We start from the raw sequence: 7,477 nt of genomic DNA, 5'->3' as shown, positions 1-7,477 counted from the left end.
AAAGTGAGATAAGCAGAGAAAGAAAGAGAATGCATTAAAGTATAAAGATTCATTCGGATTGTAAAATGGTGGCAGCCAGTTATATTACATAATCAAGTGCTCATGAAAATCTTCTACTTTCCATGATGTAGTTTTGAACTGCTTGAAATATCTGGAAGTTAATATCATCGCTGAGATTCCTGTCTCCATTCAGTAAGGTGTGAAGTGTTACAGTACAAAAGATGGAAGCAGTCTCAAGAAGACGGACTCTGATGTCACTATAACGGTGACATTCAAAGAAGAAATGATGGTTACTCTCCGTAGTGCCACATTGACAAAGAGGTGATGGATGAATGTTTTTTCTAAACAAATGCTGGTTTAAGGAGCTGCATTCAGTACGAAGACGAGCATGATGGACTTGCCATTTCCTGTCGCCTACGTAGAAGTATTTAGGACATTTCGATTCGTTCAATTTAAGCTGCGTCTTGAAGGAGGCCAGGGACGGTGAATTTTGTAGCTCTCTCGGAAGTTCATTCCAATCTCTCAGAGCCGATGGCAGAAAAGCATTATTGTAAAGGGATGTCCTTGTGTGGAATGACTGGATGTCATCGGCATTGCGTAGGTTATACCGAGAAGTTTCTCCAACAGACGGTGGGACTAAGGATGAGAGGTAATCAGAAGTTAGGCCGTTTTTCATTTTGTATAGTAGAGTTAGTTTATGGTTTTGTCTCCGGCGCTCCAGGGAGTCCCAAGGAACTTCTCTGTTGAGTTCATTGAGAGACACAAGTTTAGTTGTCCCAGAAATTATGCGGGCAGCTTCATGCTGAATTTTGTCAAGTTCGAGTTTCTCATACTGCGTACAATTGATATAAACCACATCAGCATATTCAATAAGAGGTCTAATAAAAGATAAGTATATCACTTCTAGTGATCTTCTGTCAAGCTGAAACTTTAGTTTACGCATGATATGTATTCTTTTCCAGGCTCGCTCTTTAATAGAGTTTATATGAGAATGCCAGGAACAGTCATCAGAAAGACAGACTCCAAGATGTTTGTGTACAGTTACTGAAGAAATAGACTGATTATGCATAACAAGTGGTGGATGTAAGGGTTTGGATAACTTACGTGAGATGGTCATAGTTTCCGATTTGGAAGGATTAAAGGTAACTAACCATGTATCGGCCCAATTTGATATCCTATCAATGTCGGATTGGAGTATTTCTGCAGCCGAGACAGGGTGATCAACAATTGGGTAAAGACGGGTCGCCTTTTTTGAATATAGCACAGACGTTAGCGTCTTTCCAAGTTTGAGGTACCTTGCTGCATTGTAGTGAAGAACTAAACAGGGAACAAAGAGGAAATTTAAGCACAGGAGCAGTTTCGCGCAATATACGGTTGCTAATTCCATCGGGTCCGGCAGCCTTGTTGATATTAAGGGACTTCAGGGCGTCTTCAACATCTTGAGGGGTAATAATAATAGAGTCAAGTTTGTTTCTTGGTTCTGGATAGTAAAAGTTAGGAAGGTCCTTATTGGAATCGTCAATCGAAGCCTGGTTACAGAAGAAGTCATTCAATAGATCAGTTTTAGACTTAGAGTCAAAGACTAGCTCATGAGTAGCTGGGTTTATGAGTGGAGGAACAGTTTGTTTGTCAGATGGAGAAATGAAGTATTTAATAAGTTTCCACCAATCTTTGGTAGTAGCAGAATCAGATTTAAGCGAATCAGCCATTTTTAGGAAGTGATTTTGTTTAGCAGTACGGATAAGTGATACTATTTCATTACGTATTGTTCTGAATTTATTCCAATGAACAGGGTTCTGAGAATGCTTAGCTCTGCGGTAATACTTCTTACGTTTCAGAATTTGCTTTTTTATTTGTGTTGTGATCCATGGTTTATCATTAGGTTTAACATTTATAATTCTTGATGGTATGCACTCCTTTGAAAGTTCAAGTATTTTGTTTGTAACAAGTGAAGTATAAGTGTCAATATCATCATTCTTTAGTTGGTCCCAGTTTATGTCGCTGATTTTACGTCTGAGTGAGGTGAGGTGATATTACACATGGTGATTACAAGCGGGTGTGTTTCTAAACATTAGTGTTTCCCATCATTATGTATTCATACACTGGATCTGGGTATATATACATTGCTAAAAAAACAAAAACAAATATCAAACAGGGAATAAGTCTGGTATAGAGTAACACATGGAAAAAGGAGCTCTTATCTAGGATGATCCGGCGCATTCGACATTAGACATTCAATATGTTCAAGAGAAAGGTGCTAAAAGGCCACACCAACCTAAATAGACCTTCCACTAACATTCATTAATAAAACAAATGCCGTTTAGTTCAGATATGGTAAAGATATACAGTATATATCTTATTAATATATATTTTTATCCTTGCTGCCAAGATTATCACCTTCTATACAATTAACTCACACTGTAGTGTATAGTGCATTATATGTTTGTCAATTTCCCTTTTACTTATATAAATGTGCTTCATTTTTTACAGGTTTGTGCTTATATATGCTATGTATATAATATTACTATATGTGCTATGTATGTAATATTACTACTTCCACCCTGGTTAACGAGACGCATGTCATCCCAGGTATCTCTGACCACGACACCGTCATCATCGAATCTAGTCTGCGGCCTCTCATCAAGCCATCCACAAACAGGAATGTATTCATATATGACCAAGCAGACTACGAATCCCTGAAGAAAGAGCTCAAAGATATGCACCAAAAACTACAGTATTACAACTAATCTCTACAGCAAATATCGATACATCCTGGAATACTTTCAAAACGACTCTTCACCAACTAACTAAAACGTTCATTCTACAGAAAACCATCAACACTGCAAAGAAATCTAAGCCATGGGTAAATAAAACAGTAAGGTCAATGATACGAAGAGAAATAAACTATTCACGAAGCAAAAACTAACATAGAAGCCAAAAGATATCGCCAAATACAAGAAGATGAAATCAAAAACACAACAACTGGAAATACATTGAAAACATTATAGATTATGACGAAAATGACGTTCAGCATAATAAATCCTCCAAGATGAAAGAATTCTTGTCTTACATAAACTCCCTGAAAAAAGACAACATCGGGGTAGCAGCACTTATAGAGAATGAAAAGATGCATGCTGACCCTAAAGACAAGGCCAACATCCTCAACAGACAGTATGAGTCGGTTTTCACCCATGAGGATGTCACTGACATACCAACGCCAGATGGTGATCCTTATCCACCGATGCCAGATTTCCAGGTTAATGAGTTTGGGTTCTGAAACTCTTGCAGAGGATGAATCCAAAGAAAGCCTGTGGCCCAGATATGATCACCACCAGGATACTGCGTGATCTGGCTGAAGAATTAGCACCACTGCTCGCGGCTCTCTTTCAGAGAAGCCTGGATGATGGTAAGGTACCCGAAGACTGGACAAAGGTTAACGTCTCTACCATCTTCAAGAAAGGCGACCGCTTCAGAGCAAGCAATTACAGACCAGTGTCTCTCACCAGTGATTGCTGCAAATTACTAGAGCACATACTTACAAGAAAGATCATATCCCATCTAAGTGAACATAAAATCCTGACAGACAGCCAACATGGTTTCCGTGCCAGACGCAGTTGCGAAACCCAGCTACTCACCTTAGCAGACAAACTTACAGCTTCCCTGGGCAAGAATCAAGCCATGGATCTTGTGATACTTGATTTATCGAAAGCTTTCAACCGCGTCCCACACCAGCGTCTCATCAACAAGCTTCGCCATTACGGCATCATAGGTAAACCCTTTCATTGGATCGAATCATTTCTATCAAATAGAAGCCAAAGAGTCACTGTGGATGGCGCCTTTTCAGATGACGCCCTGGTCGTTAGTGGTGTGCCTCAGGGAACTGTCCTTGGGCTTGCAGCTATCCTCCCAGACTGTTTTTAAGAACCTAGGATGGTCGGAGCTGTACTGGTTGGGTGAATTCCCATTAGGCGCTACGCTAGCCGGGTTGGTCTGTCGCTGAGGAACCGACGCAGTCTTGGTATTATCTCTTATATTCTCTTACTTTGAACTTGCTTGTTTCTGCCTATTCTGTTATATCTATGCTGCTTATCTTAATTGATTTTCCATTTTTCTTGCCGCTAGCCAAAACATAATGGTCAAACTGATGACAGAGTTTCGTACGATGTAGATATAGATGTAGATATTTCCATGTCATTCTTAACCCCTGCAACGTAAATGTTTTAACATGCTTTAACTATTAGATTATCTTTCCTTTAAATCGCTTTATTTTTGTTAATTTCTGTTTTCATGTTGTTTGTCGGGAAATAGCTCATGAGCTAATGTTATTTGTTATACTATATCCGACGTAAAATAAAGTTTAATGTATCTTGTATCTTGCATTAAAACATAGTAGGGTTGTCCTAAAACTTGGCCCGGGTCCGTCCATATTATGGTCCGAGTCATCCATGATATTGACAAAGAACTAAGGTTTACTGAAAATGAAGATTGTTCGTCTTCCGCTGTACTAGTTATTCTGAAGAAATAAGAAATATATACTAGTATTTAGTAAAAAATGTTGGAATAGAACTTTAAGAGACATGGTCCAGGTCGTTCTGAAACGTGATCCGGATTGTCCCGAATATGGTCCAGATTGTCTGGTCCGGGTCGTCTCATGATCCGGTTTGTCCAGGCACCGATGTCGGATACAGCTACTTCTAAGCAACTGACTACTTAAATTTGCGCATGCAACACTATCGTCCAGATGATTCCATTCAATCACTGTTTTTCTTCAAATAACGATCGTTTGCGAGATTCTTGTTTTTAACTGTACTAGCTAAAAACACCTGCTGTTATTTAATGTTTGTCTACCAAATATATTATCAGTTTTATAATCTGTGAATGTTTGGTAAAATTCAGCATTTCTCTTGACAGGAGTATTTTTTTAATAATAGCCGTGACAAATTAAGGCTAGGCACCAGCCGCTCGATCACCTTAAAAACCTCAAACGGTTTGCTTTCTATCAGTCCTGGAGTGATGGGTGGTTGGTAATGTTTTTTTTCAGTGTCTTTGTGGCACATTCTGCCTCACGACTGATGTAATCTTTCTCCGGCTTGTCAGTGCCAATGTATCTTTACAAAATAGTTTTCAAGGCACCAGAATTAACTTTTTTAAAAGGTAAAGAGTCACAGCCATTCCATTTTCAGTGTATTCAGAGGCTTTATTTAAAAATACTATAATAATTAACATTTAAAATAAAAGAAATTGGACACAGGGCCTATAGACTTTGACAAATGGATCCGCCGACAGATGTGGTAGTAATAACATTTCTGTATCCTTCTTAATATTATCTGAAGGAAATATCTTGTGGTCGCGAAGGTGTCACAAACGGGCCTCAAGGTATCTGTAGTTTAAATGCAGGTATTGCGTCATCTTTTGTAAATTTTTGAGTTATTGAGGTAAATGCCAGATTTTACGCATAAAATACCTCTCATGTTTTTCTGTATTTTATAACTTAAATTTCCATGTAAATTTCATTAAATTCGGTTCAGTAATAAAAAAAAGTTGATATTTTCTAAACTCAGTAATTTATGTTCTTATCCCCAAAACCACTATAACGGGCCTTAAATTGTCCAATTCACATTCGCGCCAAAGTAGTCGGAGCTCACGGCTATGTCGTGATAAAATAGTATGAGCTCACGGCAGTGTCGTGATTCCCGTGAAAATCCAATATTTGGCGGGACATAACCATACAAATAGACTGGACTAAATATGCCTAGTGCACACACCATTACAGTCTTGACGAAATTATGTCACTCTTCTATTCTTGGTAGAAATAAAATTTTGCTCGATCGAGGTAAGAAATTTATTTGTTAGATTTTTGTATTTTTTGAATTACGATTTTATTTAGTAAATTTTGTTCATTCTACAGAATTTTGTAAAACGTAGGCTTATTTATTAAATTTTTCTGACTTTCGTAAATTATTTATTTCGAAAGATGAATCTAATGTTTCGTTTATATAAGTTGTAAAATTTATATTCGAAATTGTACAACGTGAAAATTAGCTAGTACTCTTTGTTATAAAACGTATTATGTCAATCTTTTCGTTGTAATTATGGAACGCCGGTACTGCATTGTATTGTAATGTATAAATGTATGTGTTGACAAGTATAGTACCGTGTATCTAATATGTAATTGCAATTTAAATTTATCGTGTGCCAGTATATTGCATGTCTATAAAATGTCCGTTTTGTTGTATGGTAATTGATATTACATTCACACCAGCTATTGTGGTACGTTTGATTCGCATTGCTTTTTTTTTGTTAATTTGTGGTTGTAAATAATAGCTGCAGTTTATCATCATCTTATCTATAATTTTTCATCATAATCTTTTCATATCTTTATCATACTTTAACTTTAGACTAGTAAGTAATTAATTTGAGAAATAATGGAATAAGTGACGTATTGTATTCACGTGACGTATGAACTTAGTAGCACGTATATTTTGTATAAGAGGCACGTATTATTTATGGGAGCCTACGGAGGTATGGTGTACCCAAAGGAGCAGTTTTATGCCTTTATTTGTATTTGCTATGGTGCTTACCATATGTTATATATTTTAGCTTCTTCCACCAGATGTCTTTTACCTGGTGATGTCACGACCCGGAAGTCCTATACCCGTGGTTTGCTTACTTTACTCGCCTGGATGTGAATTCCCAGCGCAGAGATATTTCGTTCATGGTTGTTCCTTAACCGCCAAGCCGCTGACTTTTGTAGTCAACTGAGACAGCTCAGGGATACAAACACCGGACAGGGGGAGCCAGAATGGAATCAACGTCTTCGCGATTTAGTGGGACTTATCATACCAAAGTTTAGTGGTGCTATACTTTAAGTTTTGAGTAATAGTAAACATCTGTTAAATCGTCACGAGGACAATAAACTGTAATTAATAGAAATGAACTTCTTTTAGAAATCAGATTTTGAGCTCAGTTTTTTTTCTTTCTTTTCTTCTATTTAGTTTTTTTTATTCATTGTAAATAATCATTTTTCTGTAAATAAACTTGTAAATATTGTAAAGAGTGTTAAATTGTTCCTGTAGTTTCTGTCCCCGGTTTGACCATCCTGTCACAGAAGGATTCGGTACATACACCTCGATACATCTCTATACTGATCTCTCTGAAATAATCCAGTTTACAGACTCGCAGCATTAAGATACTGTAAATGTCATTCGCGAAAATCAGGGGTTAGAAAACATGGAAAAAAATATATGTAGCCAGAAGCCAGTACGTAAAAAGGTTGGCGTTAACATCTCTCTTACCGACCAACTTATGTAAAAATGTAAAAATTGACAAAATAGCTTTTGATCCAAGACTATGAACATATCATATTCGGTCAGGATGATAAGATATAACAATTAACAAAGATATCTTAATTCAAGTGGCTAAAATATAACTATGAATAGTAGTAGTAAGAATAATAATGATGATGAAAACAATAATA

The sequence above is a fragment of the Mercenaria mercenaria genome, chromosome 11 (assembly GCF_021730395.1).
Source record: "Mercenaria mercenaria strain notata chromosome 11, MADL_Memer_1, whole genome shotgun sequence".
In the NCBI taxonomy this organism is placed as follows: domain Eukaryota; kingdom Metazoa; phylum Mollusca; class Bivalvia; order Venerida; family Veneridae; genus Mercenaria; species Mercenaria mercenaria.
This window is presented reverse-complemented; position numbering follows the sequence as displayed.